At 42.8% G+C, this 12319-nt stretch overlaps 2 long non-coding RNA genes across 2 annotated transcripts; both read right to left on the bottom strand.

Annotated features, from left to right (window-relative positions):
- Positions 1-2044: 2044 nt before the first annotated feature.
- Positions 2045-2800, bottom strand: LOC138367712 (uncharacterized). Its single transcript, XR_011229407.1, has 2 exons — positions 2639-2800; positions 2045-2505 (listed from the first exon to the last, which is right to left on the bottom strand). It is a non-coding gene; the product is annotated as an uncharacterized lncRNA (long non-coding RNA).
- A 6750-nt stretch (positions 2801-9550) lies between these two features.
- On the bottom strand, positions 9551-10334 carry LOC138367890 (uncharacterized). The gene is made up of 2 exons (XR_011229449.1): positions 10150-10334; positions 9551-10032 (listed from the first exon to the last, which is right to left on the bottom strand). It is a non-coding gene; the product is annotated as an uncharacterized lncRNA (long non-coding RNA).
- Between the last annotated feature and the right edge of the window lie 1985 nt (positions 10335-12319).

Below are 12319 nucleotides of genomic sequence, written 5' to 3'. Positions count from 1 at the left end.
TACAGTATTCTCCTCCCGCACAATGTTGCGACCGGTGTTAGGAATCTAAATGACTGCCACGAAGATATGCACATCCTTGAAACCCAGGGCTATTCTGTCCTCCAGGTTGACGCGTTTACTCGTCCCCCTCGTGGTCATCGCTGTCAGCCCCTTCAGGTTGTGAAGATTACCTTTGATGTTAGGACCCTTCTTCCCTCTGTCATTCTTGCTGGTGTCAGATGCTCCATTCAGGAGTACATTCCCTCTCCTTGACTCTGTAATAAGTGCTGGAAGTTTGGGCATGGTGCCCTCCGATGCTCCAGTACTGTCTCTCTCTTCCCCTTGTGTTGGGACGAAGGTCACTAAGTCGGAGTGCACTTCTCCCCAGGCTCGCTGCCTCGATGCGGCGAGGCCCACGCTACCTTCTCCCGTGCGTGTATACATTACAAGCTTGAGGCAGCCATCCTCAACTTGAAGCACCGGGAACGTTTGTCTTTTTTTGAGGCAAGTCGCCAAGTTTGCCGTCTCCCACCTTGTGCTGGCGTCTCTTATGCTCACGTGTTGCGATCTTCCTCTCCTTGTCCTTCCCACCTTCCTCAGTCTCTCAACCGTTTCCAGGCCTTAGACCCAGACACCCATCGCCTCCTTCCCTGTTTCTTTACGTTCTGTCCCGAAGGGTCCCGTCTGGGGTTCCCCTTCTTTCTACCCAGTCTGTCATGTCTCCTGTGTCTTCTTTCTCATCTCCCTCCGATCCTTCTCCATCATCTCTTAGCTCTCCACGCCGCCTGCCTGTGAGGGCTGATGTCCATCACTCAACCAGTGTTCATCGTGTTGTTCGCTCTCATTGAAACTGTTGAGACGCTTGAGTCTGTTGCCTTTTCCTTGAGTATTTTTCTTCATGCTCCCATCTTCACCGATGGGTCTATGTATGCGAATGCTGTAGGCTATTTTCCTGACCGCACTTATGTGTCGCCTATCTCCAGAGACTTCATGCTTTTCTCTATGCTCTTCGTCTCCTTACACACAGAAATCACAATTGCGTGATGCATCAAATGAACAAATCCACAATGGCCTCGTCACGGCCCTTGTGGATTTATTCATCTGCTTTCTAATTGTCAATCTTCCTTTGTGATTGTCGTTGACACACTTAGTGCCCTCATGGCTCTTGGGTCCTTTAATCCGGTCCATCCAGTGGTCGTAGAGATTCAACATTGGCCGTTTCTTATTGCCAGTAAATTTAAGTGTCGAGTTTTGCTGGGTTCCCAGCCATATTGGCGTTTTTTAAATAAGCGTGCAGACACTGCCGCTAGGAAAGCTGTCCGCTCTTGTCCCATTTCCTGTAAAGCTATTCCTTACTCAGACTTTTACCCAGTTATTTATTCCTCCATCCTTACCCGTTGGCAGGAATGCTGGTCTTCTGTTACTGGTAACAAATTGCGTACTCTAAAAAGTTGTTCTCACGGCCCTCCTCCTGCCACTAACCAGCGATGGGAAACGACTCTGGCGAGGTTGCTCATTTGCCATACATGCTTAACTGTCACTTAATGGAGCGCCATCTTTCTGGACAATAAGGCACAGGCCTTATTGTTCAGAATTGCATTGTCCCTCTTACAGTCGTGCATATCTTTGTTGAATGTTATGACTTCCAGGACGAGCCTGTCTTGCTTTATTACCGTCCCTCGCGGTCACTAGAATTCTTGGTGAATAGGATACTTTTGATATCGTCCGCCTCATGCGTTTGTTCTCTTATTGGCATCCTTGGTGATATTTAGTGTCCTCCGATTACTCTGCACATTTGGTGGTGTTACAGCGTTTCTGGTTTGGCGCCTTCCTTTTGACAATTTCTTACGCTACCGAAATGCCATGCGTGCTAGTGGATTTGCAAGAATGTAAATTCATGCTATGTACTCAAACGCAATGTACTTTGTATACAACCATTTATGCTCCATTGATTACCGACCACAACCTGTTGGGGTCGGCTATAAAGTCTTACCGACCAATTATGAACTGGACAATTGCACCGTTAAGAGGTGGCTTATCTAGGTATTAGTAGCAAGACTAAACGAAATTAAAAACTCTTTATTAACATTATTAAAAATGGAGGTTGTGCCTTTGTAGCAATTCAATTTTCTTCAATATCATCAAACATATCAAATTCCAGGAGACCGCGTCCTGAAACACTTAGAAAATCTACCAAATCTTTAGCTCTCTGGGTACTCTTTCCCAGCGACTTAAACGCCTTTTCTAATAACAAGTCTGCAGATTTTGAGTTTTCAGAGGATCCCTGTTGTATTTTTGCAGCAGAAAGTCTCATTTTTCTCAACATGGTCTCTGGATCTTTGTTGAGAGTCAAGTAAAAGTTTAAAGTACTTTCAGCTGCAATCAGCAAAATACTGTGAGCATAGTTAGGTTTAAGCGCTATTTTAGCTTGTCCCTTCCAGTAAAATCCGATTAACATGTATATGTACTGGGCCAAAATTACCCCCGCCACCAACATAATAAGCTGCTGTCTAGACATCACCAAACCTGGAAAGAAATTAAAACAATAAACTGATCGGGCTTCCACAATATAAACACAGTAATGCACTTTGAAATTCTAAGACAATAAAAATGGGAAAATATAAATCTTAAAAGTTCCCCAGAAATAGTTGATATATACTTCAGAGTGCAAAAAAAATCTGTCCAACCACAGGCGAGGAGTCCAAACTGTACAAGGTGAAGGCCAGAACTGAGCAGCTCGGGGCCGCCCGCCCGCGAACTAACCAACAACTCCGAAATATTCAGAGTTGTGGCCTCAGGAATCAATAACACAGCCCGTCCTCCAAACAAAGATCCAAAAGTGATTCCATGCACCCGCCAAACCCCCTGTTTATGAATGAAAAGCGGTTTACACACTAATCACAACGCTGTAAATGCTTCACCCACGTACTACAAATACAAATAATCGCCAACAGAACCTAAACACCTGACCTAACCTAACCTATGCCTATATATACACAATATGCTAATATATTATAATATTAATTTATAATTTTTTATACAAAGTGCATTAATGTGGTTCCTCAATGGATGTACATTAATTTAATCCCCCAAAGGGATTATATCAATTTAATCCCTCAATGTTACTATATAAATTTCGTCCCTCAAAGTGCTCGCATCCATTTGCCCCGCAACAAGGCAACATTTGTACTCGATTTCAATATAAACTGTTTTTTGCTTGCATGACCTGTCACATTAGCTACACGCCTTGTTCACAACAGCGAGGTAAGTATAACTGGAACCATCAACACTAAACATCAGTGATACTAACTCTACTAGTATACTAACTATACTAGTATACTAACTATACTCTACATATAAAAGGTATTAGTAACTTAACGGTGTATGAAATCTAAGCATCATGTAGCACAACATTGAGCCAAAGTGTAGGTAGAGTTTAATAACTTAGTATTTGACATGAACACCCATCAACTGACATAACGAACCATTCGTATGGTATAATTAAAGTATTTTTCTCAAATATAAATAATATGCATAGTGGGTTTAGGCATAGTTAGGCTTGCTGTATAAGATCAGATACTGTGTTTTGGTTACGTTGCTTTAACAACCTGTTCTCAGGCCAGGCTCGTTAAAGAAGCGGCCATCGCCCAAGATGCAGTCATTAAAATTTTAACGTATTGCTTATTCAAATTTGTATTTTATAAAATTTCATAACAGAATGTGTATAATAGTTAGACTTAACCAAGATGGTTAGGTTCTGTTGGCCATTGTTAGTATTTGCGGCAGAGATTGACTGAGTGCAAGACTTTGATATTGCAACTGAATTCAATAGCTTCTTTTCATCAATTGGTGCTAACCTTGCCAGAAAAATCCCAGAGACCTAAACATACCAAGACCCAAGAGACCCAAGAGTTACTACATATCTCACAGGCAGCTATCCTAACTCTCTACTCCTTTTACCAGTCAGCCCGACAAATAATATATTCATAATTTAATCACTTAAAACCAAAGCTGGGAGCATTAATGAAATACCATCTGTAATATATAAGAGTGCTGCCTCTGCTCTTGCACTACCCATAACTCTGCTATTCTACAAATCTCTAGAATTTCATATTTTTCCCAATATCCTTAAAAAAACAAGCGTGCCGCCAGTTTATAAAGGAGCTGACAAACAATTACAGACCAATATCAAGTCAACTTATATTTTCAACAATACTTGAAAAAAATCATTTATAAATAGCTCTATTCTTACTTTGTAAAACTCAACATATTAAATCTCTGTCAGTTTGCCTTCCGTTCTCAAAAAGAGTACCAATGATACCATTATTAATCTGCTTAATATAATCTACACAGCCCTTGACAAAAACCGGGTTCCCAATTGCCCTCTTCATTGACCTCTTCCTGGAAAGGCCTGTGATACTGTAAACCATAACTACGTCTTACTTAAACTTCACCACTATGGTATCCGAGGCCATGCTCCGAGGCAGGCATGCGTTTATTTTGTTTACAAGAAGGTACAAGGGGGGTTTGTGAGAGTATATAATATTGATATTGTTACATTCTTGCAAAATCCACTAACACAGCGTGTCGGGCAGAAACACTATGCGAGGCGCCTAGTGGCGGAGTTGAAACTAGACAGCTGGTTGTTGTTGTTGTTATAGATTAAGCTACTCGGAACAAGTTCCAAGTAGCACGGGCTATGGTGAGCCCGTAGTGGACTTACCTGGCACAGGAGCGGGGGACAGCTGGTGCTGTGAAGAAGATTAAGCCACCTCAGTGGAGACGCGGGCACAAGTAGCCGTATATAGGTGGTATAGATGTTAGGAAAGATCCCCAGTTACAGCCCCGCTCCTGTGCCAGGTAAGTCCACTACGGGCTCACCATAGCCCGTGCTACTTTGAAACTTTTGTTCTAAGTAGCTGAATCTAAAACAACATAGGAAAGATTTATGTTGTAAAAGGATAGTTGCAAATTGATTGTGTCGATCCAAGGGAATTGGATGGTTAGCTAGTAGGTTACCAGGTCTCCTTTAATATCACCGGGAGACCTAAGTCCAGGTGTGGTATATACCGTGTTGCGTGCACATCTCAGTTGTCAGTCCTCAGTCCTTGATTGATGAAGATTAACCCATCCCAAGAGGTGGCACGGGCATGAATAGCCCATAAAGAATATCTGCTGCTGCTGCTGTTTTAGATTTAGCTACTCAGAACGAAATGTCCATGTATAACGGGCTATGGTGAGCCCGTAATTGAGTTCGGTTATTCGTGATAATCTTCTTACTCTGATTAAGGCAGCGTCTGGGATGTGCTCGGACGTAGGTTCGAATCCTCGTCACGGCCCTTGTGGATTTGTTCTTACTCTGATATTTGGGTCAAAGTCTGCTGGTCGTGTTGTTGTTTAAGATTCGCTACTTGGAATAAAAAAGTTCCAAGTAGCACGGGCTATGATGAGCCCGTAGTGGACTTACCTGGCACAAGAGCGGGGCTGTAACTTGGTGCTGGTGCTGATTGATTGATTGATGAAGATTAAGGCACCCAAAAGGTGGCACGGGCATAAATAGCCCGTAAGTGGTGGCCATTTTAAGCCATTACCAGTATCAATAGATGATACTGGAGATCTGTGGAGGTGCGACTGCACCCTGCGTGACGGGAGATGCCTCCCGTGTGCTGGTGCTATCTCCTTCAGTCTTATATATGCGTCCTCCTGACTTTGTATTGTACCCAGATTGTTCCTCTACACTTGGCAGGTTGACCGTTTGACCTGACGGGAAGCTCGTTGGTTACTGCCAGCTGTCCAAAGAGACTCGTGGAGATTGATTGATGAAAATTAAGCCACCCAAAAGGTGGCACGGGCATGAATAGCCCATAAGTGGTGGCCCTTTTGAGCCATTACCAGTATCAAGAGCTGATACTGGAGATCTGCCTGCACCCTGCGTGACGGGAGACGTCTCCCATGCTAGTGGAGACATTGGGACGTTGTTATATAATGTCATGAATGATTACGATACCTACGAGTAGAGAAATTCAATTAGCAGCTCTGGGGGTTTACAAACAAAATTTCAATTTTTGTTTTTTTAAATACTGAACTAGTTAGAGGATGTTGGTCCTCACAATTTCTGCAAAAAGAGATGTAACAAACAAGGAGCAACAGCTTCAAGATCAACAAGCCACGTTGTGGGACTCGCAATCTGGCAACAGGCGATGAACAAAGCCACAAGGTCTGGGATAAGCCCTTGATCATGGCCCCTTGTGGAGGATGTTTTAGATTTAGCTACTTAGAACAAAAGTTCCAAGTAAGTAATTATCAAAAAGAAAGCACCAAACCGGGAAGGCTGTGTAGCACCATCAAATGTGCGGAATAATCAGAGGACATCACCAAGGACAAAACTGCCAAGTAGCACGGGCTATGGTGAGCCCGTAACTTGCCTGGCACAGGAGCGGTGTTCCCCCCCCCCCCCCTTGTGAATTTGTTCACTTGATATATCACGTCATTGTGATTGTCTTTCGGGCTATTCATGCCCGTGCCACCTCTTGGAAGGCTTAGTCTTTATCAATCAATCGATGTGTGTAATAGGCGAGGCTTTTTCACCCACAGGCGTTATTGCCGAAGCCGTAGATGCCAAAACATATTTTAAAATCTACCTTGAAAAGATAAAGGCAAATGGTGGGACTTTAGACAAGCCGCCGGCTTCGTGTCCTCGTTGAGGCCAATAGGGTTAGTGGCCCTCAAGTAAATCAGGTAAATGTCAAAGGGGGTATTAAGGCAGCGTCTGGGATGCTCCTGGACGCAGGTTCGAATGCTCGTCACGGCCCTTGTGGATTTGTTCAAATCAGGTAAAAATAGTCCACTTCTATAGTTTTAGTCCAATCTGGCAAGAATTGATGGGTGGTAAACCGCATCGCACAACCTTCCTCGCGGCTGAGAAAGCACCGTAATAACTTAAAACACTAATTTATTAAAGAAATTGTAGGTGACAAAAAAACAATTACGTATTAGTCACCATCATGTGGGAAGACTATAGAGAGTGGGGAGGGAGTGGATTACCTATACTTAGGCGATTATACATACCGACAATGTTGGCTGTTATGCAAGGAGTGGGTGGGAGATAAATGGATAATTTTCAGAACATCAACATGAGCTTCAGTTAATTTTCCCACGAATCTCAAACGGCCTCACTAAAGTAGTTCATAACAGTTCTACCATGGTATGGGTACTAGGCACGGCGCCCAGGTAAGAAACTATTTTTACCTTCTAGAGGAAGATCGCCCCCTTATATCTGGTATATAAAAGGTAGACACGTTGGTTAGTTAGCAATCTAACAAAGCCCACCTCCCTCATCACGTAAGTGGTCCTGCCTGACGTTAATATCCAATACTCCTGTTTGATATGAGTAAACACGCAACCGCAATATTTTAGGCAGACCACAAAACTTGAAATGGAAGCACCCAACAACTTCAAGTGAACAATAAAACACACTTCTCTAACGTTACACCCACCAAATGACATTTCGGAGCAACCGTCAAGTAGCATTTAACACCATGTATTCCCGTGGTGTAGTGGCAAGACACTCGCCTGGCGTTACGCTAGCACTTTGTCCTCTGTTCGTATCCTGGTTTACCTGGTTGATGAGGGTTCTAGGAGTTCTATTCCCCAAGCCCGGCCCGAGGCCAGACTTGACAGTTTGGCCCACAAGGCTGTTGCTTTGAGCGGCCCGCAGGCCCACATACCCACCACAGCCCGGTTGGTCAGGCACTCCTTGAAGGAAACTAGATTGTTTCCTCTTGAAGATGTCCACGGTTGTTCCTGTAATATTTCTGATGCTCGCTGGTAGGACGAACAACCGTGGACCTCTGATGTTCATGGCTGGGTAAGATTTACTGGGCGTCAAGCCTCAACTGTAGTGTGTCTACAGTAAAATGAGTACCTGGTTTTTTTTTGGGAGGGGGTGGGGTCACAAGTAGGGAAACCATGCTATTCAGGATTTGCCAGAGACGCCATGCGTGATAGTGGCTGCACAAGAATGCAAGAACAAAGTTTTATCAGACATTACTGTGGGAACACAGGTTCGGTACCACACTAACCATGTGGGTAACAAGCGGAAGACCCCGTGAAGCAAAGCCGTGACTATCGCCCAGTGTAGTTTTTGCGTGAACACATTCTAACGCACTTACATTACGCAGGAATCGTTCGATTCTACGTCTTAGTTGTAGCAGGAAACTACCTTGGTGCTGTATAGACCTGTCAGTTTGGGGCCATCTACCACAAGATTGCTACTGTTAGGGTAGTTTTGTCTGGTCCACGATTATCCTCTCCTAGGAAGCATTAGCGCCAAGATTGGGATCGACTTAAATCTGCTAGTTCAAGTTAAGTTAAAGTATGTTTATTGAGATAAGCAATAAATACATCTCAAAGGGATAGAGTAGCTTAGGCCATTTCTACCCCCCTCTACTTCAAGTCCCTCAAGGGGCGCACAAATTCAGTGAGTACAAAGACAACAGTACAAGAAACCCATTAAACATTGCATACAGAAAGTACAGCATATAATTGTTACCTTCTTGGGGCAAAATTCTTGTAGCTCCTAAGTATACTGTCTATTATACCATTATCACACAAACAATTTTATGTGGTACACTATTTCCTTATTTCTATATTTTTTTTTTTTTTTTTTTTTTTTTTTTGAGATATATACAAGAGTTGTTACATTCTTGTACAGCCACTAGTACGCGTAGCGTTTCGGGCAAGTCCTTAATCCTATGGTCCCTGGAATACGATCCCCTGCCGCGAAGAATCGTTTTTTCATCCAAGTACACATTTTACTGTTGCGTTAAACAGAGGCTACAGTTAAGGAATTGCGCCCAGTAAATCCTCCCCGGCCAGGATACGAACCCATGACAGCGCTCGCGGAACGCCAGGCGAGTGTCTTACCACTACACCACGGAGACTGCTAAATATTTTTCAACAAGGTGACACTAACACAATGTTCTAAGGTGTGGGCGTGCGGCATACTACATAATTTACACTATCTTTTTCACCGACATCAACACCGTCTTGCCAGATATATTTATATCTTAATCGTAATCTCATGTGAATTGAATCCTTCCAAGTAGACTTTCCTTTACCATAAGTGAAGGACGAATTTGTATTTATTATTGAATAATTCTTAAGTGTGTTACTACTGTCCACCATTGCCATTCTCTTTATCATTTCTTCACCCTCCTGAATCACCCGAGTCTTGTTTATTTGTTTCAAGGTTAACTGACATACAACATCAACAAGAGTTTTTTCAGTGGCTCTCTTCCCTATGTCATCAACTACCTCATTCAACAGTATTCCCACATGTGAAGGGATCCACATGAATCTTACTTTATACCCAGTTTTTTCTAGTCTCTTGACATTCTCTCTACACTAACACAATATTCTGATATACTGGGCGTCTGCTACTTAAAGACTAACGCTCCTCTGCTGTCAATAAAGAAGCAAGCATTTTTACCACATTTGACTACCTGTAATCCTGCTAGTTTAGATTCTTAAAATCTACCGATTAGGACATAAAAGATTAGAAACTTCAAAATAAAAATCAAGGTTTATTAACAATTAAAATGCGATGCTTATTTCTTTACAGATTTTTATCGTGCGCGAACGTGAAGATCGGGTCCGTAATGTTTGACCAGTAATTATAACAAGTTGTAAAAGCAATCACGGGTTGCGCCGCTTCCCTAGGCATACCCTGCTCTTGTAAAAGAGCAGCCATTTTCAAGTAGAGTGACTTTTGCACAGAATTGGGCTTTATTTGATAAGCCTCGTATTTTATATGGGCAAGCACCAAATCCGGATCTCGTTGGATAGTCATGATTAAAAGGAAAGCCCCACACATTTCAACCACGTAAGAGTTAAGAAACTTTTCTTCTAATAAAGCTCGTTTGCGAGCCTTCTCTGCGCTTTCCTGTTTATTGAACCTGAAGAATTCGCCAATCTTCGAAAAAAATCCAGAGTCTGCATCCTTCGCCAAACTCACCACAACCAGTATGACGACCAGGCTACTCATTCCAAGACCTAGGAAGAAAGTTAAAACCCCAATAAATGATTTAGCTTCCACATTATCGCCACATTTCAATACACTTCGAAATTTTAAACAACATATAAAAATAACATTAAAGTGCAATCACTCACGAAACATTTTATATGTCAAAGCGTAAATCTACCCAACAACAGGCGAGGTGTCCAACCCGTACAAGGTGCAGGCCAGAACTGAGCAGCTTGGGGCCGCCCGCCCGCGAACTAACCAACAACACCAAAATATTCACAGACTTGTGGCCTCAGGAATCAATAACATCATAAATCTGCGACGCATTTATTGCCAGAATACGTAGCTGACCGATAGATGGAGTTAGCTGCACCTCCCATTAATACATAGTTAACAATTAAAATTTAAATAAATAAATATATAATTATAATTTTTGTTACTCAAGGGGCTCACATCAATTTGTACGTGAGCCCCTTGAGGAAAGTGATGAAGGGGGCTTTCATCAATTTGCACTTGAACTCAGTTCAATGTAAACAGTGTTTGCTTGCATGTTCCATCGTCGCATTGTCTGCATGTTTTGTACACAACAGCTGGCCAAGTATGAACTCTGAAGCCATTTACCCTTAACATCAATGAAAACAAAGTACTAGTTTATAACGTAACCTTTATCTAAACAAACAAAGAAAAAGAGTCTGTCGGAGGGTATATACTTGGGTCTAGGCTCACCCAACTTTCCAAGATGACACGTATGGGGTATGGGAGTGTAAATGGCCAGTCGGGGTTGGCCCCAATGCTACATTATGAAATATTGGTATCTATAGCGACCCCCTGCGATTTTAATGAAGTTAAGATTGAAATTAGAGGATGTGTTTTCTTAGAGGTATTTGTCAGTTTTCGTTCTTAGTAAACTTAAATTTACTGAGAGAGGGGGAAGAGGGGTGGTGGGAAGTTTGAATAAAGGGCAAGGAAAAGAGCGAGAGATAGATGGAGAGGGGAAGTGAGGACATGTTAAAGGAGAGGGGCGAGTTGGGATGTCGAGCAAAGCGCAGAGAAAGATGGAGCAGGGGGAGAAGGGAAGATAAAGTGGGGAGAGGGGGTGAGAGAGGAGGGAGATTAGGAAAGAAGGGGGAGATAAGAGAAGGGAGGGGGAGAGAGACCCGGGCTGTGCTGGTTACCCCCATCTAGTCTACAGAAAAAAGGTAGGACATCTAGCCCAAGCTGACATACGCCGAGTTTAATAAGCCAGTATTTGACTTAAACACCGAACTATCAACTGATATCACCAACCTTTCAGACGGTATAATACACGTATTTGCCTCAAATAGAAATAAATATTATTATATATAGTGAGTTTAGGCATAGGCTTAGATCAGATTAAATAAGGTGTTTTGGTTACGTTGATATAGTGAGCTTGTACACTATAGCCGAGAGTGAACGTACCACATTCTGAGCTGGTACTCCTCTGAGTCTATTATTCTTTTTTCTGGAAGTCACGTTCAGTGACCCCCGCCATGTCATCGTCCAGCTGAACGCGAGAGTTGGAAGACCTACATCTTCACCATTACTGTGGACATCCAACTGCACATATCTGAGAAAAGATTGCGAGTGAACTTGTTCCGGACGTAGCGCCTGTCCTTCATCTTCCTGGACCTGTTAGTCCAAAAGGTCCACGAAGATGGATTTGTTGGTCATAAATGGACCTAGCTCATTTCTGTCCAACACCAAGCCGGTGTTTTATTGTGGTATAACAAAAGCATTATTGTGGTATAACAAAAGCATTATTGTGGTATAACAAAAGCATTATTGTGGTATAACAAAAGTACATAAATATAACATAAAAGCCAAAGCACCGAATCGCCCCATCAAACCAAACTAAACAAACACAGAACAAAGAAAACATGTGAACTACCTGCATATACAGTGTATAACCAAAGAAACACCGCACCACCCAGACGGGGCGTGCCAACATGACACATGACCAAAACAAGCAATACAGAACATCAACACATATAACAAAACAAGGATAAGGAGGAATGTAATCGTGACAAAACAAGGTAAAAACAACATAAAAAGGGCACCGAAGCACAAAAAAAAAACAGAAATAAAACATCAAGCAAAACAAGGAACAATCACCTCACCCGCCGACGAGTCCACTAATTCACATTTTCTGAGGAAACAATTGGCAAGGATACTTGGCTCAATACGCATCCCAAAGCGCCCACTCCTCCTACGAAGCGCCCCCCCCCCCGCCCTCCTGCTAATACGTGACGGGGTCGACGCATGAAGACAGGCAACTCGTTCTCGCAAATTCGTAAA

The sequence above is a fragment of the Procambarus clarkii genome, chromosome 23 (genome assembly GCF_040958095.1).
Source record: "Procambarus clarkii isolate CNS0578487 chromosome 23, FALCON_Pclarkii_2.0, whole genome shotgun sequence".
Lineage (NCBI taxonomy): Eukaryota > Metazoa > Arthropoda > Malacostraca > Decapoda > Cambaridae > Procambarus > Procambarus clarkii.
The sequence above is the reverse complement of the archived record's forward strand: the minus strand, read 5'-3'. Positions and strand labels throughout refer to the sequence as shown.